The sequence below is a fragment of the Biomphalaria glabrata genome, chromosome 17 (genome assembly GCF_947242115.1).
Source record: "Biomphalaria glabrata chromosome 17, xgBioGlab47.1, whole genome shotgun sequence".
Taxonomy (NCBI): domain Eukaryota; kingdom Metazoa; phylum Mollusca; class Gastropoda; family Planorbidae; genus Biomphalaria; species Biomphalaria glabrata.
The window spans coordinates 8,715,118-8,740,918 of record NC_074727.1 but is presented as its reverse complement, the minus strand read 5'-3'; the positions used below and the strand labels follow the sequence as shown (position 1 = coordinate 8,740,918).

Genomic DNA, 25,801 nt, shown 5'->3' with positions numbered 1-25,801 from the left:
ACGACTTAACCGTTTTTAACGTAACGCCCGTGCTATGAGGTCACTCTGACATTACATCTTGGGGACATTTCAAGGACACCGTCTCGACATAAATCATAAAGAGACCTGAGTCATAGCAGCGTGTTCCCATTCTACCCAGAGTTACCCTCCACATCATCAGCTTGACCTGGTAACTACACCTTCACCACCATCCCCGCCTCCTCACGCGCCAACACGTTTCCCTTATGTGCTCTTCCCGCATTCCCTCTTTTCAGCACTCCCGCATGCAAACTTACCCAACACTGCGTATCCAATCCAATATGGAGACCAAGACGCACTCGGATAAATGTGCCAGTCCTTCTCCAATGTTGTATAATCCTTATCTTCCTACACGAGCTAGAAATGATAATTTAAAAAACAACAACTCAAAACACAAGTAATATAGTAAGGCCTTAAGGCCCACCAGTTTTCAGCCTAGAGAAACGAAACAGCAATCTGCAAGCCGGTCCACACACACTATAAACGAACCAAACGGGTCTCCGCTTTCCGTACACAACCGTTCGATAAGCCAGTTTCATCAGCTACTTCTTTCTCTCCATCCCTTCCCTCTCATCGCTCTTTCTCTCCCCCCCCCCTCCCTCCACGTTACGACCTCACGCTGAACGTAAGAAAACCACGATGCACGTGCGAACAGAGAGAGAGGCTTTTTTTTTTCCCCTCCTAGGATACAAACTTGCGCATGCGTTAGGCGACATCTATGGAGTATCAGTGATGCCATTTTACATATTTTTTTACGTATAGCGACAAAAAAAAAAGAAGCATAATAATTGTATATATTTATTGAACAAAGGAACATTTGTTGGTATTCAGTCAGTTATCAGTAGTCCAGAGAGAAGTGAAGCTATGTTACATCGGACTTATAGCATATAGGACATGTAATTTCATAGACTGATAACTTATCATTGATTCAAATTACGGTGATGAGTCATCTTATAGTAATAAATGTATTTATGTAAGTCTGCTTTACAATGAGATATCTTATTCACTTTACGGTAGCCTAATCTATCTTTGTTTCTGAAACATAGGTTCTACTCTAACAGTCAACCTAATGAAAAAACGATTATGCACATTAACAAATATGAACCCGATGCCACCCTAGGCCCAGCCTTAGGCATAGAGAAACTAGGCATCCGATGGGTGAGGGCCTTGCACAGGACTCTAAAAATTTTTTAGAGAAGAAATAACGAAACTTGTGCCCAATTATATTGTTGGAGTACACTGAATTTTTAATAAATTGTGTAATTTTATTTTTTTCGCTGCTTTTTTAAAAAAATTCTTCTATCTCATTTGGGGCCAACAAGTTCACTTCGCCTAGGACCTCCAATTATTTAAGGGCGGCCCCTTGTCACACACACACATACGACAGAGACATCTTTTAGGAATTCCTCCTTCTTGTAATACTTTGTGTGGATATATTCTGAAATGTTATGTTTTCCCGAATAGACTAAGAAAAATAAATTCAAGGAAATTCATTATTTTATATTTCTTTATTTAAATTATATAGCATTACGTCATTTTCCCTAGTTCCAATAAAGCATGGAACGAGTTGTCTGAATGAATCAGGAAAACCAAAGACATTGAACTTTTGACGTTTAGTAAACACTTAGACGTAAAGGAACTTTTTGAACAAAAGTGCCTAAAAAAAAATCGAAAAAATCTTGGAAGACAACGGCCACCCGCTCCATCAGAACTACGTCAGGTCGAAGTGGGCGACTGCTGTCAATCAAAACAAGAACGGAACGTTACAAAAACTCGTTCGTACCTCACTCGGTCAGACTCTATCACCGCCATTCATTGATCAGGGAACATGAAATGCACCAAGATACCTGTGTGTAGTCGCTGAATGAACTCTTTATGTGGTGTCTGTTGTATTTATGTGTATTTTTCTGTTGTGTTGTCTTTATATGAGAAAAGAGTCCTTGTAATCGTAACAAATTTCCGTGGGGATCAATAAAGCAGTCTTGGTCTTAGTCTTAGTTATCTTTTCTTTTGAAGTAACGTTATATAAGATAAGTGTGAGAAGTTCTTTTTTTTTCTTTTGATCATGTCTTTGATTTAGATAAGATATAAAACCAAAATAAATTATACACTATATATGTATTAGTTAATTTAATATTGCATCCAAACTTTGTTAACAGGATATAATAAATACTAAATTTTTTTTTACTGTTTTGCTCTACTGTACTTATTCGAAATATTGACTCCCATTTATTAAACCATTCAATTTAAAAAAAAATGATTCATTAAATTATAAAGAAGAGATTAACATTTTCTTAAAAACAGAAAATGTATAATTAAAATGAATCAATCATAAATATATGACAAAATCGTGTTTCCATAAAAATTTCTTTTTTTTTTTTTTTTTACTGCCAGCTAAATGCCATCCGCTGTTTCCTTATTGAAGGGAACTAACTCTGACATTCCAGTGTCAGTTCAATTAATGACTCATATGAGTTGACATGACTGATCTCCCATTACAGTGTCTGAGTGAGCCAACTTTCAAAACTTGGTCATAAACTTTCAATATCAACTTTAAAAAAAACACAAGTGGAGCGGGGTGAGAAAGGTCGTGGAAGGTCTCAGGAAGGTGTTTCTTTAAGGTCACGACCTACTACTGCGGGAAAGAAACCACTTAAGGTGTTAGTAACTGAAGATTTTGAAGATGACCGTTGATCGCCACCGGCGTTGCCCACGGTTGGTTAGCGTTTGGTAGTGTCCAGAGATCTTCACCAGATACTTGAATTTCAAAGAAGGCTCTGCCCCTGGCTATCTCCTGGCGAGAGGATGTACACGACGGGAGAATCAAAGTTTTATCTTGGACTAGCCGGATATACGGCCTGCGGGCCCTAGTCTGGGTATTACTGATCTACAGGATTGAATTTAAATCTGTGTCGAACATGGAGAATGTTCCCTTCCCTTTTTTTTTATTTAGCCACGAAAGTAAAAGTAGAGTTTGAATATAGGTTTATTCGTTCAGCCGACATATTCATCTATATTATAAAGTAGAATGTGAGGGGTATGTATGTATGTATGTATGTTACTTATAGACATCAAAACCGCTTGACCAATCTTGATAAAACTAGGCAGGAATGTTCCTTGGGTACCAACTTAGACCTTAGTGAATGTATTGTAGCCATAAAACAAATGTAAGACCCTCAAAAAAAAATAAAGTTGTCCGACTCTATTACAGCTATAGTATTTTATGGATCTAGGCCATGTCTACAATGTTGACATGAGAAAAGATAGAAAGGATTTAGACCTAGATCTAATTTTAAGAAATACACTTTGCGCAGATAGTTTTTTACTTTGACACATGAAAAGACAAAAGAAGATCCATTGATTTCATTATATAATAAAATTAACCTTCAATTTTGTGTTTCAAAAGCATTTTTTTACATTAATTAGTTCCTTATATCTGTGATTACAGATTTCCTGACGAACATTCTTTCATTAGACAATTCCGTAATGAATCGCGTACTAAAAATTAATTCGTTTAATTGTTTACTTTATAATCCCATCCCTAGATCTAAAACTCTAATTCAACTCTAAGATGATAAAACTTCTCTTCGCACAGATAGTTTTATACTTTAACACATAAACATATTAATTAAAGTCCATTCATTTCATATTTTGATCAAATAAACATTCAAATTTGGTTTTCTAAAGCTACATTCGTTTACGAAAGCTGCGAAGCCGAGTTAAAGGCCTAGATCTATATTCATTCATGAATCGCGTACTAAAAATTATTTCGTTTTATTGTTACTTTATAATCCCATCCCTAGATCTAAAACTCTAATTCAACACTAAGATGATAAAACTTCTCTTCGCACAGATAGTCTTATACTTTAACACATAAACATATTAATTAAAGTCCATTCATTTCATATTTTGATCAAATAAACATTCAAATTTGGTTTTCTAAAGCTACATTCGTCTATGAAAGCTGCGAAGCCGAGTTGAGATAGGCCTAGATCTATATTCATTCATGAATCGCGTACTAAAAATTATTTCGTTTAATTGTTCACTTTATAATCCCATTTATTTAACAAAGCTATCGCTCTTTTCGTTTTTAATAGATAAGAATGTATCGACTTCGGGTAAACCATTTTCGCAAAACTAATTTTATTTTCGTAGCGAAAGAGAAATAACGTGAAAGGATCATTAGCTACGTTTAACATACATCTAAATCCAATCCACTAGATTATTCAAAAGCAAATGTTTTAATTTAAAAAAAAATTGGATTTAAGCCTATTAGCTATTTTTACATTGACACATTTGCTTTACTTATTACATTATTATTTCGTTTAATTGTTTACAAAACACTCTCAGTGACTATATCGACAGTAATGCGCAAATAAAGACCCGCGGGTCGCGGGTAACATATGTCTAGTATCAAATAAAGAATACTGTGTGAACGGGATTACCCGATTTGTTAAAGCATTTCATTCTTTAATAGAGATAAAAATCATAAAATTAGGTGCTTTTGTCTTCTTCTTTCTTCTTCATCGTTCTCATTGTTATGTTGGAGTGTTCATATGACTAGACCAATACATGAGATGAACTGCGCAGTGGTTTCCAAATCAGGGAGTTCTCCATATAGTTTTCTTTCTATTGGGGTGATTTGGGGCCAATGTCTTATACGGGCCTCTTGGTAGAGAGAGCAGTTTTGGAGGACGTGGTCGGCATTTTCTGGTGATACTCCACATGGGCAGATTTCACTGGTTCCAATTTTGAGCTTCCGGAACATGTGTTGTCGCATTCTGTTGTGTCCGGTCCTGAGTCGAAAGATTAGACGTTGGTCTTGTCGGGATAGCTTATAGTAAGCATCATCTTTCTTGTGATTTGGATGGGAGCTCGTCCATTTCTCATTTATTTTATCTACAATTAATTTCTTCATTTCTTCTGGATAGAGTGCAGAGTTTACTTGTGAGTTTGTTCTCCCACTCTTGGCGAGTGTGTCAGCCTTCTCATTTCCTGCTAGTTGTATGTGAGCTGGTATACTTTTGTCTAATTTCAGGGCCCTCCGGTTGTGGGAGGGACATTAAACATACACTAAAGTTTCCGCCATGATCTAAGGAACATTTATGCCAAGTGTTATCAAGGTTGGTCAAACGGTTTTGATTTTTATTCGGGACATACATACAAATAATACATGCATACATATATACATACATACGCCTTACTTTGTGCTTTATACTATACTAGCTTAACACGTAACGCTCAATAAATGCATGTATATCTTTAGGAAACAACCATAAAACTTAAACCACTTCATCCGCTGTTCGCCACTCCAAGTTATCCACTGTCCACTTATAGCAAATATGGAGCGTACAGAATTGAGTTGGATTTTTAGAGAATACACTAAACGTTATTGTTTCTTTGATAACTTTTTTGTTTTGATTTGCATTCCAATTCAAGGATGAAACAAGTAATCTATCTCTCCTGTAATTGTAAGGAGTGAATGTTATAATAGATTCATTGATCCTTATTCGAAATTTGTTATGATCACAGGAACTCTTTTCTCAATTGAAAGGAAACAAACAAACAAACAAAAAAAGCACCATTCCTCAAAAGAAAACAGACAAAACACACAGACACAAGTTTATTGAGTGCCTACACACAGACGTCTTGATGTAGTCAACGATTAGTGCTGATGCAGCCTGACATAGTAAGGGACTTAGGATTTTAATAGTTGAAAAATCTATGACTTCCCTTTAATATTTGGAGAAAAATCTATGACTTCCCTTTAATATTTGGAGAAAAATCTATGACTTCCCTTTAATATTTGGAGGAAAAATCTATGACTTCCTTTTAATATTTGGAGAAAAATCTATGACTTTTATGTAATAATTAAAAGTAAAGTAAAGTTTCCTTTCAGACCTTGTGGTCTATAGGGCAGATGATGTAAAGGTCATCTGTTTCTGTGGCGTAAGGTTAACGAGGGTTTCATGTGGCCAGCCCAACGATCAAACGCCTTTACTTTTCCCCAACTAATGTCAGTTATCCATTAGAGCTGAGTGGACTCAGAGGTGCCCAAAGATCCCGAAATAAAAAATCCCAGTCTTCACCAGGATTAGAACCCCGACCACGGTTCAGAAGCCAAGCGCTTTACCGCTCAGCCACCGCTCCCTCTACTTTCATGTAATAATTGGCTAACAATCTATGACTTTCCTGAAACAGTTGGAGAAAAATCTATGACTTACTTGAAACAGTTGGAGAAAAATCTATGACTTTTCTGAAACAGTTGGAGAAAAGTCTATGACTTTCATGTAATGGTGGAAGAAACATTGTTTGCGATAGTTTGAAAGCACTGACCTGCGACGTCGCAACCTGTGTTTAGATGTCAGACCTGAACCGTGGAAACGCGCTATTGGTCTAAACTGCCCACAAGAGGTCATTTCCTTCATAAAGAAGAAATTGTCTTTAAAACAAATTATTTTATTTGTTAACAAATAATGTCGATTCCTCAGACTAATTTCGTAAAGTTGATGTCCAATCATGTCCTCTGGACATTTTCAATTTACAGAACTGAAAATCTTTTTAGTCCAAACTCTTTTTTTTTTAATTTATTCATCATATTAAATTTCCAATAAGACACATAAGACAACAAGGTTACAAAGACAGTTTGTGTGGAAACACAAACTCAAAATCGGTCCGCGAAGTGGTCCACCCAGGCTGGTAAAAAGGCAGGTTTCAATATTTTCAGAAAGAACATCAGTGTAACAACATGCAGATGGTACGATGTGTTGTTATGCCGGGGATTTTACTTGAATTCAATAGTTAAAAAAAATGACGATCTAGAATCACAATTAACGATTCTTTGATAAAACAAAACTCTGGAACTTTATTTAAATACAACGTAAGTACAGCTTATGTACAAATTACAAATCAATGAGCATGAAACATATTACAAAGGCTTTTCAAACAGAGCTCTTAGAAACGTGACTGTCTACTAACCAATTATTTTATCGACTGGCGTTACTTTCTTACTCTCGCCAATTCTCTGGCGCTAACTCTTTTAAAAAAATGTCTTTGTTAATTTCAAATCAACCAATAGATTTTAAACATCATAATCACGTCCCTTGGGTAAATCCTGACGTGCTGTCAAGTGTCTAAATTTGAGGGGTAAATCCCGAGGCTCATGTCGAGGGCTTATATTTCCTTGAAATGTGAAATGTACACACAATTCTATAATGTAATCTGTGACATATTACCCCCCCCCCTCCATTTAGCATTTGTATGGTAATAGAAATGCTCATATGTATTAAAATTATTTAAATATACACAAAATACCATACATGAAATTATAGAAAAATGGCTGAGGTAACATATGACAAAATAAAGTCAACTTGGAGATAACAACAATAATAAAAAAAAATGTAAATGCAGTGAATAAAATTATTGATGACTTTGAACACCTGTCTCACTATTCAATTGGTTATGAAAATGAGACAATGCTTGTCATGAACAATATCAAAAGTTGTACAAAGCATAATACTTGAATAAATTAAATTTTGAATTGAATAAGTTATGAAGCTTCATGATGAAATTAAAATATGACAATACAAAACTGATATACTACACCTGTGGAAGAAAAATATATATACAATTATGTTAAGAATTAAATACATCTGGAAAGTGTGTAAGCGAAGACATTCTCACGTCCAGGAATTGTCTTGACCTCAAATTGGTAGTCTGTGAGTTGTAGACTCCAACGAGTTAAACGACTGTTCGCTAACTTCTTTGAGTTCAGAAATGCTAGTGGTGCATGATCAGTTAGGAGTGTGAAATGAGCACCTAGTAGATATCTGGAGAACTTGGCTATGGTCCATACAATGGCTAGACATTCACGTTCGATGGTTGAGTATCTGGTTTCAGCTGGTGACAACTTCCTGCTGATGAAAAATACTGGGTGCAAAGTCTCTTGGCATTTCTGTGAAGTGTCTTGGTATTTCTGCATTAGGCATGCACCTATAGCTGAAGATGAAGCATCTGTGGCGAGGTAAAATTGCTTCTCTGGATTCGGAAGTTTGAGAATAGTGTCTCTTGAGAATTCAGCTTTAATGTTCTCAATAGTGGTATGTAACTTCGTAGACCATGGAATCTTCGTTGGCTGTCCTTTCTTAGTGAGTTCAATCAATGGAGCTATGAGTGCTGTGTAACCTGGTATGAAATGTCTGTAGAAATTACACAGACCCAAAATACTTCTCACTTGCTTTTTACTGGTGGGGACTTTGATGTCTAGTATGCGTTGAATAATGTTCTCTTGTGGTCTCAGCGAATTGTAGCTGACTTTATAACCCAGGAAGGATATTTCTGACATAACTAGTTCTACCTTACTAGGCTTTATGGTAAAACCATGTCGTTTCAGTATGCTGAAAACTTCTTGTAGTCCTTTGATATGTTCGTTCCATGTCTTATGGAATATGCAAATGTCATCTATATATGACACTGTGTCAGAGCGATTGGCTAGTATGCTGTGAATGGCTCTATTAAAGGTGCTGCTGGCGTTGACTAGACCAAATGGCATGAAGTTGAAATGGATTAGTCCATAAGCTGTGGTGAATGCCGTAAACTGTTTGCATTCTTGTCTGACTGGTATTTGGTAATAACCTCTGGATAGGTCTATTTTGGTGAAGAACTTTGCCTCTGAAAATTTGGTCATAAGATCTTCAGGATTTGGCATAGGATATGAGTCGAGTTGGGTTATTTTATTCAACTGTCTGAAGTCGACACACATTCTTGGAGTTGTCGTTTGCTTCCGTTTGACAAGAACTATTGGTGCAGCATATGGAGAGTTGGAATGTTCAATGATTCCTTGCTCTAATAGTTGGTTAATTTCTTGTTTAAGAAAGTCTCTGTAGTGTACTGGTAATGGATAAGGTCTTGCTTTTGTATGCTTGGAATCAGTAAGTATTATATTGTGTTCCGCAATTGACGTTTTGCCTGGAACATCTGTAAATATGTCTGAATTTTCTTTGAGAATGGTAGTCAGTTCTTTCTGCTTTTGCGGTGTCATTGAATTGAGTTTGATGTCTTGCCAAAATTCAGTTTGTTTGGTAGTTGTTTGTGGCATATTGATGTCGTCAAATTCAGACGTGTCATTTTCATCTTCTTCTGGTATGACTGCAAGACATGATATGGCTCTTTCATGTGTGAAATATGACTTGTCTTGATGGACTTCAGTTTGACCAGTTAGAGTTCTTGTATCATTGCTAGAGACTCTGGGCATGTCGTCTTGTTCTTCAAAGTTCAACAATGGACATTCGGGAATTGGAGGTAGACTTATGACCGGTAGGGATGGGCTTGATGTAACTGGGGGTGTCCATGTTGAGTGTTCTTGATTGTTGCTGGCTACTGGACTAGTAACTGGTTCTGTTGCATTCTGCATAACTTGAGTAACTGAGGTAGCCATGTGATTATTTTGGCTAACTTGTTCAGGTGCCAAATGTTCTTGTTGTCTGGACATGGATCTTGTCATTACTGCCAAACATTTTTGACCTTGCTCTATGGCATTTGTCCATTCAGTAAGTTCTTGAGGAGTGCATTCTTTAACTCCTTCTATGTTTCCAATGATTAGGTCCACTGGTAGATTGGGTGTTACTAATGCTTCTGTTTGACCACTGAAGAATGGTGTAGTAACATAAATGATGGCTTCAGGTAACTTGCTGACAGTTCCGTTGAATGCAGTGGCTTGGACGTGGTTGCCTGTGAAACGGTTTGCGTGTACGAAGCGTTCATGTACTAATGTGGACGTGCTTCCGGTGTCACGAAGAACTTCCACCTTCTTGTCTCCTACAAAGCCTGGATAAAATTTGAGACCATTGGACTTTGCAATGACTGTCATAGTTGAATGCTCATTGTAATAGCTTCTGTTATATGAGCTTCTGTTTGGCATATATTGTGGTCTGGAGTCCTGTGAATGACTTCTGTAGCGAGGTTTGTTGTTATCTGGTTTATTGTTTCCAGGTGCTTTGTTGAGATTGTATTGCTCTCTATTGCTGTATCTTTGAGTTGGTGATGTGGGTCTATCAAAATTTTGATTTTTGGAGACTGCCTGTTTTTTCCAACATTCATGAGTTTGGTGACCCTTTTTATGGCAAAATGAACATTCTGTGGTTCTGCTGCGGCATTGAGACGTGAAATGCCCTAGTTTATGACATTTGTTGCATTTGACTTTGTCATCTGACTTATATCTTGCATTTTTGTCTTGAGCAAAGCAGACAAAATTTTCTTCAACAGATGGTTTGACTGACTTGTTTGGATAGGCTGCTTTATATTGTCTGATGATCTTGGTTAATGTCTGTATATCAGTAGGATTTCTCTCTATAATGTAGGATTGAATATCTTCTGAGTGAGCATGGGTGATGTTGTCGATAATAATATGTTGACGAAGAGCTTGGTAACTTTCTTCTATTTTTGCCATGGATACCCATCTATCAAACCACATTGACATATTAGCTACAAAAATTTGAGGATCATCATTTTGCTGTGGCCTTTCATTATAGAATTTCTTTCTATAGTTGGCTGAAGTTGCTCCGTATTGGCGCAGTAGAGCTTCCTTGATATCAGAGTAAGTGCTGCGTTCATTGATGGACAGTTGTGAGCAAATGTTGACAGCTTTGCCAGTCAAAAGGGTGAGGAGTGAGCTCGACCAATGTGCTTCAGGTAGACCGGATGTTGTAGCTATTTCTTCAAATCTTATGAGATACGAGTCCATATTGTCAATGTTTTCGTTGAAAGCCGATATTTTGTTCATTAATCTGTATTTGTCAAACATACTTGAGTGACCTTGAATTGGAATGCTTTCTTTATTTTCTTTATTTTGCCTTTCGAATTCCATTTTTTCTTTTTCATGTTGTCTTTGCTTTTCGGCGTCTTGCCTTTGTTTTTCGGCGTCTTGCCTTTGTTTTTCGGCGTCTTGCAAATTTTTTTTCTTCTAATTGCATGCGTTTTTCAGCGTCTTGCAATTTTTTTTCTTCTAATTGCATGCGTTTTTTAGATTCTTGCCTTTGTTTTTCAGATTCTTGCCTTTGTTTTTCAGATTCTTGCTCTTGATATTCTTTTTCTTCTTGTTTCTCTGCCCACTGGTCTGGCTTTGGGATTTGCTTTTCTTTGGCTAATTCTATCAATTCGAAGAGTCGTTATGTTCTAGAACTGGAAGCCATATTTAATTTTTTTGTTAGTTTCTTGTATTGGAGCAAAATGTTCAATATCTGGATTTTGGCTTTATCTCAGATATAATAATAATATAGATCTAGTGACAAAGTTCTTGAAGCCTCAATTTGCTAATAAATTCTTGACAGTAGACTTGTAGTTACTGGAGTCGTATGATTGAATATATAGATCTATTGAGCCGAGTACTTTTTACTGGTTTAACAGTTGGTTAAATCTGGTCTTCTGTTTACTTTGTGCTGCACAAATGATTATTTACTGGTCTTCTTTATAATGCCAGTTATTTGATTTACTGGTCTTTTTTATAATGCCAGTTATTTGATTTACTGGTCTTTTATATTGCCAGTTATTTGCTTTACTGGTCTTATTCCTTTTGCCAATTACATATAATAATGGATTTCGTGAGTTAGACGTAACTCTAACGAAAATCTTTATAAAAGAATTATCGATAACCAACTGACCTGTTAAACACAGAAATTCTGTCCTCCGTTAAATAAGAATGAAGTTCCTTTGAAGAGTTTTAGAAATTGGTCCTAGATCTTGAATAAATTTCGTTAAAAGTTGTCCATGAACTTTTATTAGTCGGAGAGTGCCAGATGTAACAACATGTAGATGGTACGATGTGTTGTTATGCCGGGGATTTTACTTGAATTCAATAGTTAAAAAAAATGACGATCTAGAATCACAATTAACGATTCTTTGATAAAACAAAACTCTGGAACTTTATTTAAATACAACGTAAGTACCGCTTATGTACAAATTACAAATCAATGAGCATGAAACATATTACAAAGGCTTTTCAAACAGAGCTCTTAGAAACGTGACTGTCTACTAACCAATTATTTTATCGACTGGCGTTACTTTCTTACTCTCGCCAATTCTCTGGCGCTAACTCTTTTAAAAAAATGTCTTTGTTAATTTCAAATCAACCAATAGATTTTAAACATCATAATCACGTCGCTTGGGTAAATCCTGACGTGCTGTCAAGTGTCTAAATTTGAGGGGTAAATCCCGAGGCTCATGTCGAGGGCTTATATTTCTTTCAAATGTGAAATGTACACACAATTCTATAATGTAATCTGTGACAATCAGAATGAAATTCTATCAAAGACAAATGACAGAGAAGAATGGAGAAAGAAGGTTGACAGATCTTGTGTGGTGCGCCAGCGGTCCAACAGACCAAAGGGTAGGTGAAAGTGAATGTGAGGTTAGGTGTGAATATCTAACTGATCTAATTGTTTTGTAAAGGGTCAATCTCTTATTCAAGGCCTCAAGAAAAAAAATTCCTTTAGTTAAGTGTTTTGTGGTTGCGGGACTGCCCTACAGTTCACGCGATAATATGAAAAAAATACTTATTAATTGTTGTTTTAAATTATGTCAGACTTTATGCATACTAAATAATTTTTTTCTATTTAAAAAAGTACACCTTTTTTTAATGTAGTTAGCATGACAGAACTTACTGAACGTAGCAATACAAATGTTAATTTTTTTTTTCACAAAAAATCTAAAAACATTTACATATGTCATCACTATTGGTCCTATGTAAAGCGCCTCCCATGTTTGTTACTATCAATAGTGAATAGTTGTAAAAGTGGTGTATTTTTATGAAAAAACTGCTTGCATAAGTGATTTAAAAAATTAGATTTTTCGCTTTCAGAAAAGAAAAAAAGTAGCCGTTGCATCAGGACATTAAATGGTCTAAAATATTATGATGTCGGATTTTCACTATCTTTTCTAGTTTATGAGATCAAAACGGGACGGACGGACGGATTCCAAACAAAAGTAATAGCGTCTTTTCCCCATTCAGGGGCCGCTAAAAACGTAAGTTCCATGTTTTCATAACAATCAAGGTTAACATTGTTCACAAATTATAGTTATCCAGTGTTAACGTTACAGTTCTAATCTGTTTTGAATAGAAATAAATTTTGACGGTCTAAAGCATCGGCTCTCAACCTTTTAAGCTCGGCGACCCCTTTTTAGAATCCCCCACTCGGCCGCGTTTAGCCCCCCCCCCCCCCAATCACACACACACAGCAAAAAAAAAGAATAGACAAAAACAATCCATATTTTCGATGGTATTGGGCGACCCCTGGCAAATCGTCAATCGACCCCCAAAGGGGTTGCGAACAACAGGTTGAGAACCCCTGGTCTAAAGGGTTACAAATAAAAAAAAAATACAAATGTGGTTTCAGTATTTTTACATACGTTTATATAAATTTTAATATACATGTTTGCTGCATTGATTTAAACAGTTTAACTCAGTGTTTACATTATTAAAACAAAAACAACAAAAAAAGTAAAAAAATAAATATAAATAATTATTACTTCAAAGATATGCATCATATATATATATATATATATATATATATATATATATATATATATATATATATATATATATATATATATATATATATACCGGTATATGTATATATGACTGTAAGTCGCGAAGCGACTATATGGATCATGTCATGGAAATGAGATGAATGCCTGGGCACCAGTTGTTGTCGGAACGATGTCGCCCACACAGTAGTTCCCCCTCTCCACGCAACTGATGGATCCAAAAGAACGGCCAATGCCGATACAGTTTTTAGTCAGCGGCGTCGCAGGTTGAAATTACTTGAAATGGAACTAACAGAAACAGTTATTACTTTTAATTAATTAATTTTGTTTATATATCTATTTTTTTAAATACGTGAGTTTGAATTGAATGCACATGTTTGGTATTATTTGTCTGTCTGTGAGTGATAGAGAGAGAGAGAGAGATAGGAGAGAGAGAGAGACAGACAGAGAGAGAGAGAGACAAAGAAAAAGAGAAAAATGCGGACATGCGTAGAGAAGAGTGAGCACCTACAGGTGGGTGTCACATTCCTTGCAATACTCTGACGTCAACGTCCCAACCTCTGCTTATGTTGTAATGAAGACATCGAAGAGGTAAGGCACTCAGTACATTCTGACAAGGTGTCTAATCTCTGCTCACGCGCAAACACCTCACCCTCCTTTCATTCTTTACCTACTCACTACTAACATATATATATATACACACCTTAAAACAACATGCACATTTTATGCAATAGAGTCCACACTCAAGAAACAGCAGACATTGACGAGTACAAATACTTTAGACAAGACTATTTTTTTTTCATTTCTAATATGCAAAACAAATATCTGTGAATACTGAGGGATTACTTTCCCTTCTTGATATCGAAAAGATAATTACCATTAATTAATTAACTAATTGGTTACATTTTTTCATTGATTCATGTCTTTGTCTATGCCAATGAATAATTGTGCAGTTTCAACTTGGAGAAAGGGTGTGGAAGAAATAACCTGTACAAACTTTTTACTAGACAGACAGTGAGTTGAGATAAGCTTTTTAAACTGTGTATAGTTTTATTGGTAATAGTTCAGATACGCAGATACCTTTGCCGACCACCATGTTGTTTGTTAAGCATATTTATCTCCCTTACCTATATTGAACTTTCTATAACTTTTTTTAAAGAGAGTTTTTGTTCTTATGCTGTCAACTTATGATTTTTTAAGTGTATTTACTGAAATGAAGGTCTAAATAAAATGTTATTAATAAATTGAAAAAAAAAAAAAAGGATGCGTTCAGTCCTACAATGGGTACGCGCGCCTTCAGTTAAGAAGCACTGTATGAACTGAATTGCTCAACTCTATCATGTCTCTTTCTGTCATACACTCTCATCTACCTCGCCACCCCCTCCTCCTTTTGCTATCAGGGTGCCGCCAGTTTCGGGTTTACAAGGTTAACACATTTACCCTCGCACGCGCACACCACCCTACAGTTGACTATCTCACACTGTAGCTATGCGGTGAAGGTCAAAACATCACAGATAAGTGAAAAGGTAAGAGCGACGGTGTTGGTCTGGTCAATAAGACAGGTAGAGTGGAGAGTATCCTTCTTTTGACCTATCAACATCCCCACCCTACCCCCATCCAAGGAAATACAAATCCAAAACTCTTTTTCCGTGCCTATCACGGAGTATCACGTGACTGAGAGCCTGTCATTACTTCACAAACTACGGTCATTAACCTTTCGAATTCTTCATCTAGTAAGTCAAACATTTTCTAGAAATTCACACACACACTCAAAATGATCTAATTTATTTAGTCCATGTGTTATTGGGACTTGCCACAGATAGGATGGATCCAGATTTAGATTTCTTTATAATTCTTCTTAACAGCTTGCCAATTCTACATCGGGTCAAAAAAACAAACAAGTAATACAAACAAACAATAGAAAAAAAAACACAGCTTAAAGGAAAATAACCGCTAATTGCTGCGCTTGGGTAATTCTTTTCCCAACGATATACATCAACTGTTAATTTTTAAAGAAAATTGTTAGAGCCGTTTTCAAGATCCGTATCCAACAAGGTTTTTTTCAACACACACCAGAAGTTTCCACGAAGAGTCAAATAAAGGTATTGTAAGATATTTTGTTACTGGTATTTTTGTATCAGAGAAAACCTAGCTTAAAATTCCTCTTCTATAAAATATAAATGAAAAAAATACATGTTTACCAGGAAATAGTTGATTTTGACAATTTTAAATGTTACTGAAACAACCAAATTGTAATATAGAACATTATCACTAGATGAGTAATTACTGGACGTAAACAATATTATCCAATGTATTTATCTTGGTAATGCTCTTATAACAATATGTGACAAAAATTGAAATACGAATCACACACGGCGTGCCATCGATTAATTCTAAGCCATCATAAATTAGAACCTAAGTCTAAGGTGCTAACAATTTGTGAAGTAAAAAAGTTATGTTCCAATGTGTTTACCTGTTGTGCAGATGTAGGATACAGCCAGTGGCGTCACTAGAGGGGTGCGGTCCGCACGGGAGACACCCACCCTAGTGACGCCACTGGATACAGCCCTATGGCGTAGTTGTGTGATGTAGATGTGAGGTTCAATCGTGTGGGGGCAAATCCGTGGTGTAGACTAGCTTAGCTGTGTGGAGTTGTTGTATTGTGAAGCTGTGTGGCACGTAAGTGTGGTATGGATGTATGGTGTAGATTGTGGCACAGTTGTATTGTGAAGTCGTGTGGTGTAGATCCTAGTTGTAGTTGTGCAGTATACATGTATTGTGAAGTCGTGTGGTGTAGATCCTAGTTGTAGTTGTGCAGTATACATGTATTGTGAAGTCGTGTGGTGTAGATCCTAGTTGTAGTTGTGCAGTATACATGTATTGTGAAGTCGTGTGGTGTAGATCCTAGTTGTAGTTGTGCAGTATACATGTATTGTGAAGTCGTGTGGTGTAGATCCTAGTTGTAGTTGTGCAGTATACATGTATTGTGAAGTCGTGTGGTGTAGATCCTAGTTGTAGTTGTGCAGTATACATGTATTGTGAAGTCGTGTGGTGTAGATCCTAGTTGTAGTTGTGCAGTATACATGTATTGTGAAGTCGTGTGGTGTAGATCCTAGTTGTAGTTGTGCAGTATACATGTATTGTGAAGTCGTGTGGTGTAGATCCTAGTTGTAGTTGTGCAGTATACATGTATTGTGAAGTCGTGTGGTGTAGATCCTAGTTGTAGTTGTGCAGTATACATGTATTGTGAAGTCGTGTGGTGTAGATCCTAGTTGTAGTTGTGCAGTATACATGTATTGTGAAGTCGTGTGGTGTAGATCCTAGTTGTAGTTGTGCAGTATACATGTATTGTGAAGTCGTGTGGTGCATCCTTGTGGTGAAGTCGTGTTGTGTAGAAGCGTGGTGCAGTTTTGGTGCAAATGCACTCGATACTAAAACGTCAAACAACTCCCCAATAACGTGCTGTAATTAAAAACCAAAATGTAATACTGTCTCTTTATTTCGGACACGTCTTCAGCGGGAATTACCGCACACTTGACTCATAGTCAGTAAAGAGTTGTATCAATAAATAGATGTACATAAACATTTTGCGCACCGTCCTATGTAGAAATCATGAGCTGGACTGTTAGAAGAACTCGATTGTACAAAGTTCACTTGAAAGACTCCTTGCTCTAATAAAGCATTAGAAGAAATCAATAGAATTAGAATTACACACATGCACACATACAAAATAGTGCAAAGGACAATCCCCAAATTCCTGGAGCAAAGCTAAGGGTGATTTTGATTTTAACCCCCCCTCCGAAATTATAGACTAGAAAGACTACCATTAGCTTTATACAGGAGGAATCGATTTAAAAAAAGAAAAAGAAAAGCTTATTAATTAAATAAAAAATTAGTGCTGCTCAAATTTGACAATTTTTGTGGGTTGTTATTGGAGGCGTGAGGGAGTCACCTTAAAAGTCACTTCAAGGTAACGAAATTTAGCGTGAAACACCTGTCCACTATCCCATATACACATCGCAAGGCACTCACACATACACAAGCACATGGATAAAGGATTTGGCTGTGACAGACAAGACACGTTCCTGACAGACAAGAATTTTTTTTTTATTTGACGAGGGCTGACGGGTAGGTGTGAAAGAACAAGGCTGCACGAGGTCTAGATCTTTTTTTTATGTACCGTTTAACAAAACGTGATACAGAGGAAAGTAACTAGACTATAGCTCTAGTCTCATTGTCTGTAGACTTAAATGTTGCCACTGTATTGAGATAGAGAAGAAGACCGACGGGGGTTCAAATCCTACTTACTGTCGCAGTTAGTTTTGATGTGGAGTTTATTTATATAGTAAAAAAAAAGAAAACAAATTGAGAGCGCTGCATATTTTACAAAGCTTATATCAACTTACTCTGTCTCCCTGTCTGTCTGTCTGTCTGGCTAAAAGTTTGTACACGTTATTTCACAGACATTCAATCTCGGTTCAAGCTGACCTTTGGAAAAATTATTTATTTTACTTGACAAGACAAGAATCAAAATTTTTTTTAACCAATTAGATAATTAACTATTACGGTATCTCAAACAAGGGAAAGAAATAATGCTTGACTGAAGTGGTGGTATAAGCTGAATTTGTCCCCTTTATAGATTGTCGTCTGAGGCTTATTTCAAATTTAATTATACTAATTGATACACTTAATATAATCTTTCTTTTTTTTTTAAAGTTTTTTAAAAGTATTTTTTGTGTGTATTTTTCTTGTTTTCCATGTCGCTTTGTCATGATTTATTCTGACTTCGCCATCTTCTTTCTAGTTCTTTTGGTCTGTATACTCCTTTGTCATATGCTACTGGAGAGCCTTAGCCATACGGTCCTGTATACTCCTTTGTCATATGCTACTGGAGAGCCTTAGCCATATAGCCTTGAATCTATTCTGGGTAGGACTCTTTGACCCCTGTTTAGGGTGAGTTTAATTTTATATTGTTATGATGATTTTTATGCGGATTCGTTCGTATTTAAAGCTTTAGAGTCTTGTTGCTTATTTTCTATAGGGATCAGTGTTGGCGTTACCCATTTCAACGTTGGGTATTATTTTTTCGGTACTGGTGTTACCCTTGACAGTGTAGTCGTAGTCATGGCCGCCCCTACGTGGGTGTAATCAAACGGGACCTCAAAACAGTGAACATTGATATTGACCATTCGGAAAACATAGCTCTAAACAGCACTAGATGGAGAGAGAGACGGTGACCAAGAAAGCTATGGACAGTGAAAAAAACATGGGCCTTAGCTCTGAGAGAAAAGCGTGCCAGACAAAAAAATTGCTGGTTCCTCTACCACCAAAGTGAAAGCAACCTTAACCTGCAATATATGTGGATAATTAAATATGTGTCACAGTCACGTGAACAAGTGTTAAAGGAGATGAACCTTAGTCGTTCTACGACTGGAGGAGACAAACGATAACGCAAAAGAAAAATAAATGATCTCAAATAAACATACACTTATTGTACGTTCAAATTATACTGAATTACCTTTACACTGTTTACATATAATTGTCCATAACAGAAGTCCTGACACCTAAAATGTAGATCCACATCTATAACAAATAAATCTACATATAACACACATACATCTACACACACAATATAGGTCTACATAACATATAAATCTAAATCTTCAAAATATAAATCTAAATTTACAATATATCTACATCTACAACATAAAGATTCAAATCTACAGCATAGAAGCTAGTCAGTCGTACATTGGGCCAGCATCATTCAGTCGAGACACATTGAAAGACCTATCCGGATTGGAAAAACAAACAAACAAAGCTTTGGCAACACTAATTAACCAGGCACTAATTGTACAGCGTACCAGATGAACAAAACACCAAAACACGCCGCCATGAAAGTTCAAACAAGAACTCAAGGGGAAGAAACTGAAAGAAGCCTGACTGACTTACTAGACATATTATGTCCCCTTCCAATCCCCCCTTTGCTTGATTACGGCACAGTAAAGCCGTGTTTATGCACAAAGATTACCTGGCTAAACGCTAGTCAGAAACATTAGTTATTAGATCTTTAAGTAGGCGTAAAGCTTGGGATGAAAGGGGTCAGTTAGAGCCAGGGGTTCTCAAAACCACAAACCTTAGTAAATCGGTGGTTGTGTTTTAAATAATTCTGCAGTACTATACTTTTCTGTCTTGCCAACTTTAAAGAAATGAAGAACGTTAATTCAAGCGATTGTGAGATGTGATCAAAACAGCAGTTTAAATGTGATGTACGTATGAGCAGTAGAAAATATTAATTGTTATTATCATGACAAAGTAAATATTGAGTAAAATTCGGTAAAATAAGAACTCTCTGGATATGCTATGTGGTTATGTGTGATTAAAGTAAAGTTCCCTTTTCAGACCTTGCGATCAAAGGGCAGATGATGATCATCTGTTTAATGATTAACTAGCAGCCAGCGCAACGACTAAACGCCTTTACTTTCCCCAATTAATTTAGGTACCCATTAGAGTTGGGTGAACTCAGGGGCGCCCTAAAAATCCCGAAATTTAAAATCCCAGTCTTCACAGAGATTCGAACCCAAGACCTCAATTTCGAAAGCCAAGCGTACAAAAGTTTGTGATTACATTTGAATGTAGTAAGTAGGAAGAGGACATTGGAAACCAGAGAGTAGGCGACATGCCATTTGTAATGAAACAAACAGGCTCTCACTCTCTCTCTCACTCTCTCACTCTTCTCTAGTTCTATGACTTTTTGATTCCTCTCTCTATGCGTCTGGCGAGACAAAGAGAAGACACACACAGAGACAGAGAGAGAGAGAGGGGGGGTAGATAGAGAGACAGAGAGAGAGAGAGAGAGACAGAGTGAGACAGAGAGACAGAGAGAGAGACAGAGTGAGACGGAGAGACAGAGAGAGAGACAAAGGGACAGAGAGAGAGAGAGACAGAGTGAGACAGAGAGACAGAGAGAGAGACAGAGTGAGACAGAGAGACAGAGAGAGAGACAGAGTGAGACGGAGAGACAGAGACAGAGTTAGACAGACAGAGAGACAGAGAGAGAGTGAGACAGAGAGAGAGAGAGAGACAGAGTGAGACAGACAGAGAGACAGAGAGAGAGTGAGACAGAGAGACAGAGAGAGAGACAGAGTGAGACAGACAGAGAGACAGAGAGAGTGAGACAGAGAGAGAGAGAGTGAGACAGAGGGACAGAGAGAGACAGAGGGACAGAGAGAGACATAGGGACAGAGAGAGACAGAGTGAGATAGAGAGAGACAGAGGGATAGAGAGAGACAGAGGGATATAGAGAGAGAAAGAGACAAAGAGAGAGACAGAGTGAGAGATAGAGAGACAGCGAGAGAAAGGAAAAAAGGAACGAAAGATAAAAATAAAGGAAGAAGTACTAAATAGTAGGTAAGGTCAAAGGGTAAGGTCACAGACTGATTGAGGATGGGACAGTGACAAGTTAGTAGAGCGATGATAAGGAAGTTAGAAGGGAAGGGCATTAGAAGGAGAGGGCAGAGAGTGAGAGACGAGGTTATAGAGAAACGTTAGGGAGATATAAAGAGAGAGAATGATCCATGCAGTTTCAACAAATAAGAGAAGAACTAACAAAGAGAACTAACAAAATGTCTTATTTATCCTTCTGAGTTCCACCGGAGCACAGAAGTCGCCGTCCTACTCTGTTCTGGACAATGCCCCTCAGGTGTCTTAATGTCCATCCTGCCATGTTTTCTTTGGCCCTAGAAGGCATAACAAAATGTACACTTCGTCAATGATCAAGACACTTATCTTTTGTGACAATGTCTTATTTCCATAGACATAAATAAATATAGACTGGCCGATTAAAGAGTTTTATGAAACGAAAATTTGTGACTTGCTATTTTGTGTACTTTATTATACAGCATTTATGAGTAGTATAAAAGTTAAGTATTCATATCTATTTCAGCCACACACCTATATATATTGTAAATAAGGAGGCAGTGTAGTTTTGTTTAATCTCTAAGAATAAAGATCATGAAATTTTTCATAATTCGGAAATCCGAATACAATAGATATACATGTTTTCAAGTTACATGAAGTTACTTCCTTCGGCCAGTCTATATTTATTTATGGCTATGTTTATTTCAGTGTTCCATGTTTCTAAACCACTGTAACTAAGATCTTTAATTTATTTGACTGTTTTATTTCAATTTCCATATTAATGCATCAATCTATATATTCAACGCTTATTTTAAACCAAATAAATGAATAAAATAACAACAAAAGACAAATCAACACCCGGAAGATAATGATTCTGTCTGCGTTGGATGTGGAAAAATATGTAGGTCACTGCTGGATTAAGTAGCAACATAAAATAGTGCCCTTTTCTTAAACCTTTGGACTTGAATACAAGCTATGATATATTTATTATGTATGTGATAAGAACAGCTAAGATGGTTAACAGATCACGTATGGTGTCCCAACTGTTTAAAAGGATAAAGGTAAAGGTGTGTGTGTGTAGTTAAGTATATGTGTGTGTGTTTGTGATCCATTGGATACGACTATACTATTATTTTCTTTTGTTTATTTTGTTTTTTGTTTAACTGTACCAAAAAAAAAAAGGAATGGTTAGGCTGATAAGTATTATTTTAAGATTTAGATAGACCTAACAAGTGACACAATGGGATGTCTGGTGTGACACAATGGGATGTCTGGTGTGACACAATGGGATGTCTGGTGTGACACAATAGAATGTCTTGTGTTATACAATGGGATGTCTGGGGTGACACAATGGGATGTCTAGTGTGACACAACGGGATGTCTGGTGTGACACAATGGGATGTCTGGTGTGACACAATGGGATGTCTGGTGTGACACAATGGGATGTCTGGTGTGACACAATGGGATGTCTGGTGTGACACAATGGGATGTCTGGTGTGACACAATGGGATGTCTGGTGTGACACAATGGGATGTCTGGTGTGACACAATGGGATCTCTGGTGTGACACAATGGGATGTCTGGTGTAATACTGTGCACAAGTCAAACCAAGACGTCCCATATTGTATTTGTGTTCCATCGTTTAGTCTCCTGCTATAAAAATGCAGCACTTATGATTTATCAGGAACCCAAAGGCCGCCACTTATAAGATACATGTTACATTGTTACATATGCATGTAAGTGTACTGACTACCATCTTAAAGTAATCAGCGACAATATAGTAAACACTAAGATAGGTGGATCTAAATACTAATTGTAAATTACATAGTTAAACACACTGCCCTTTAGACTACGGTAGACACTATCATATTTTTCTACACATAATTTCATGTCTTACAACAATGAACTTAATTTGGACTGCGGCCATTTAATTTTCAACACTCGTGCCATGGGTCACACGAAAAAAAAAACAAAAAAGAAAATTAACTTGAAATAATTGTTATCTAGTTCTTACAATTATTAATGGGATGTATACAGTTTATCCGAAACCCATTTCGGAGTATAGATAATCTAGCAAATTGATGCACTGAATCTAAATTCTAGTCCGTGAAACAATGACGTTTCATCACTGAACAAGTGTGTTTACAAGTTTAAACAAATCTGTGCTTGTAAACACTGTGACCATCCTAGACGCTTGTTTTTAGAGTTTTGGAAAATTATATGCAGGTAACACATAGTAGAAATCAATTGTCTGTATTGCTAAAAATTTATCAAGCAGGAATATCTTGCTTTGATTTGATTTGTTGATTTGAGGCACATCGGCACAATTTAGGCCATGTCGTGCCTGCAGTCCTTCAAGGACCACTCTCTCTCTAAACAACAAGGGCCAGATTCTATACAGTCATATAATTAAAATCAAGGTCTATTCACAGTTAAAATAGTAAAGGTAGTAAAAATTTAAATATTTGATAAAAATCTAATGTAAATAGTGCATGTTCACAAATTCAGAAATCAGATCTTCGTAGATAGCCCCACTTCCCGAATAAAGCCCAGTACCTTCCCAGGGTCGACATTATTAAATAGTGTTTTTAGATTAGTGGCTCTAAAATATTTCGCCCTGACATCCTGGTATCTGGGGCAATCAGCGAGGATATGTTCCACGGTGAGGCGAGAGTCACAGTACTCGCAAAGTGGGGGCTCCTCTCTCTTCAGTACAAAAGAGTGCGTGATGTAGGTGTGGCCAATCCTAAGTCTGGACATGGTTGTGCTACCACGCCTTGTCAGACCCTTAGATGTGGGCCGCCACCTGACATCCGCCACAATCTGCCTGAGTTTACTGTGAGTCTCAGCCTCCCATCGGTTCTGCCACTCTCGATAGGTGGCAGAGGCAATACTTTGTCTCAGGTCCGAGTAGGGAATTTGGGTTCCTGACACCGCATGATTTAGGGCTCTCTTTGCTTCTCTGTCTGCGGCTTCGTTTCCCTCAATGCCAACATGGGAGGGGACCCAGATGAAGGTGACATCCCTACGGTCGGCTGTTATTTGGTCCAACAGCTTCAGGCTCTTATGTACCAATGGGATGTCAGTCTTCATCCGCCCCAAAGCTTGCAATGCAGATTTGGAGTAGGAGCAGATTATAAATTTACTCCTTTCTGATGCTTTTACGGCCATAAGTGCAAGCAATATTGCGTGCAATTCGGCCGTAAAGATGGAGCAGCCATCGGGGAGTCTACGGGAGATTGTTTTGTTCCGAAAGGAGCAGGCACACGCGACCTTTCCCTCCATTTTGGATCCGTCTGTGTAGATGGTGCCACAATCTCCGTAGCTCTCCTGCAGTTCCCTAAAGTGGACTTGTAGTATGCTTGGGTCTGTATTTTCTTTTTTGAAATTAAGGAGGGATAAATTTAATTTGGGTTTATTCATTAGCCAAGGAGGATTCTGAGGGGTTTCTATTTTAGAGATTTGGTCAATGGGTGGGGTTATATTTTGGATGGGTTCTCTCATTCGAAGGCCCAACGGCTGTATGACGTTAGGCCTTCGATTGTATAATTCTACCTCTGTGGGGTTAAATATGGAGTCAAAAGCAGGGTTCGTGGGGTTGGATTTTAGCTTGACTATATACTGCATTGCAAGCTTTTTCATTCTTATATCCATGGGGAGTTCTCCAGCCTCATGGAGACTTGGGATAGGTGATGTACGAAACGCGCCGAGACAGAGACGCAGGGCAGCATTTTGTATTGGTTCCAGTATTTTTAGGTACGACTTCCTTGCTGCTCCATATATTATGGATCCGTAGTCTAGCTTGGATCGAATTAGACTCCGATAGAGCAGCAGCAAGGTATCTCTGTCAGCTCCCCAGTCTGTATGGCTGAGTACTCTTAGTATGTTTAATGACTTTTGGCATTTCTTCTTAAGTTCCTTAATGTGGGGGAGAAAATTAAATTTGGAATCTAAGGTGAGGCCTAAAAATTTTGTAGTTTTCACGACAGGGATCTTCTTTTTGTGTATAAATAGTTCAGGGTCTGGGTGGAGTCCCCTTAGATTACAAAAATGCATACTAACTGTTTTGGAGTCTGAGAATTTGAAACCATTATAGTTTGCCCAACCCTGAATTTTGTTTAAACATAACTGTAATTTCCTTTCTAAGGTGTTCATGTTTTTCCCATAAGTAAGAATGACAAAGTCATCAACATACAAAGAGCACTCTATGCCAGGGGACAGCGCATTTATGATGCTATTTATTTTAATGTTGAACAGGGTGACTGACAGAATGCTGCCCTGGGGTACACCCATTTCCTGGTCATGAGTGTCAGAAGCGGAGTTGCCCACTCGAACCTGAAATGTTCGATCTTTCAGGAATTCCTCCACAAAACGGGGGAGGTGTCCCTTAAGCCCCATAAGCGCCAGGTCACGTAGAATGCCATGTTTCCAGGTTGTGTCATAGGCCTTTTCTATATCGAAGAATACAGCTACTAGATGTTCTCTTCTGAGTAATGCATTTCTAATATAAGCTTCCAGCCTTACCAGGTGGTCAGTTGTTGTCCGCCCCTGCCGGAATCCGCACTGGTAGTTTGAGATCACTTTATTCCTTTCCAGGTACCAGACCAGCCTACTGTTAATCATTCTTTCCATGGTTTTGCAGATGCAGCTTGTTAGTGCTATTGGATGATAGTTAGCTGGGTCAGAGCCGTCTCTTCCCGGTTTAGGTATCGGTATAACTGTGGCTTTCCTCCAGCTGTTTGGGAAAGCGCCTGTTTGCCACACACAGTTATAGACCCCTAGCAGGACTGCCAATGAGGGTTCGGGAAGGTGCTTGAGGAACTGGTAAT

At 37.5% G+C, this 25,801-nt stretch overlaps 1 protein-coding gene across 3 annotated transcripts in view; it reads right to left on the bottom strand.

Annotated features, from left to right (window-relative positions):
- Nucleotides 1-25,801, bottom strand: part of LOC106051164 (uncharacterized) — a 109,753-nt gene that overhangs the window by 43,241 nt on the left and 40,711 nt on the right. Inside the window, exon 1 of one of the 3 annotated variants that reach the window (XM_056016431.1) lies at nt 276-4,491. The exons of the other annotated variants lie outside the window; for them this stretch is intronic. The gene's annotated coding sequence lies outside the window, so the exon portion shown is untranslated. Of the gene's footprint in view, nt 1-275; nt 4,492-25,801 lie in introns of those variants that run through there. 3 annotated transcript variants of the gene reach the window in all.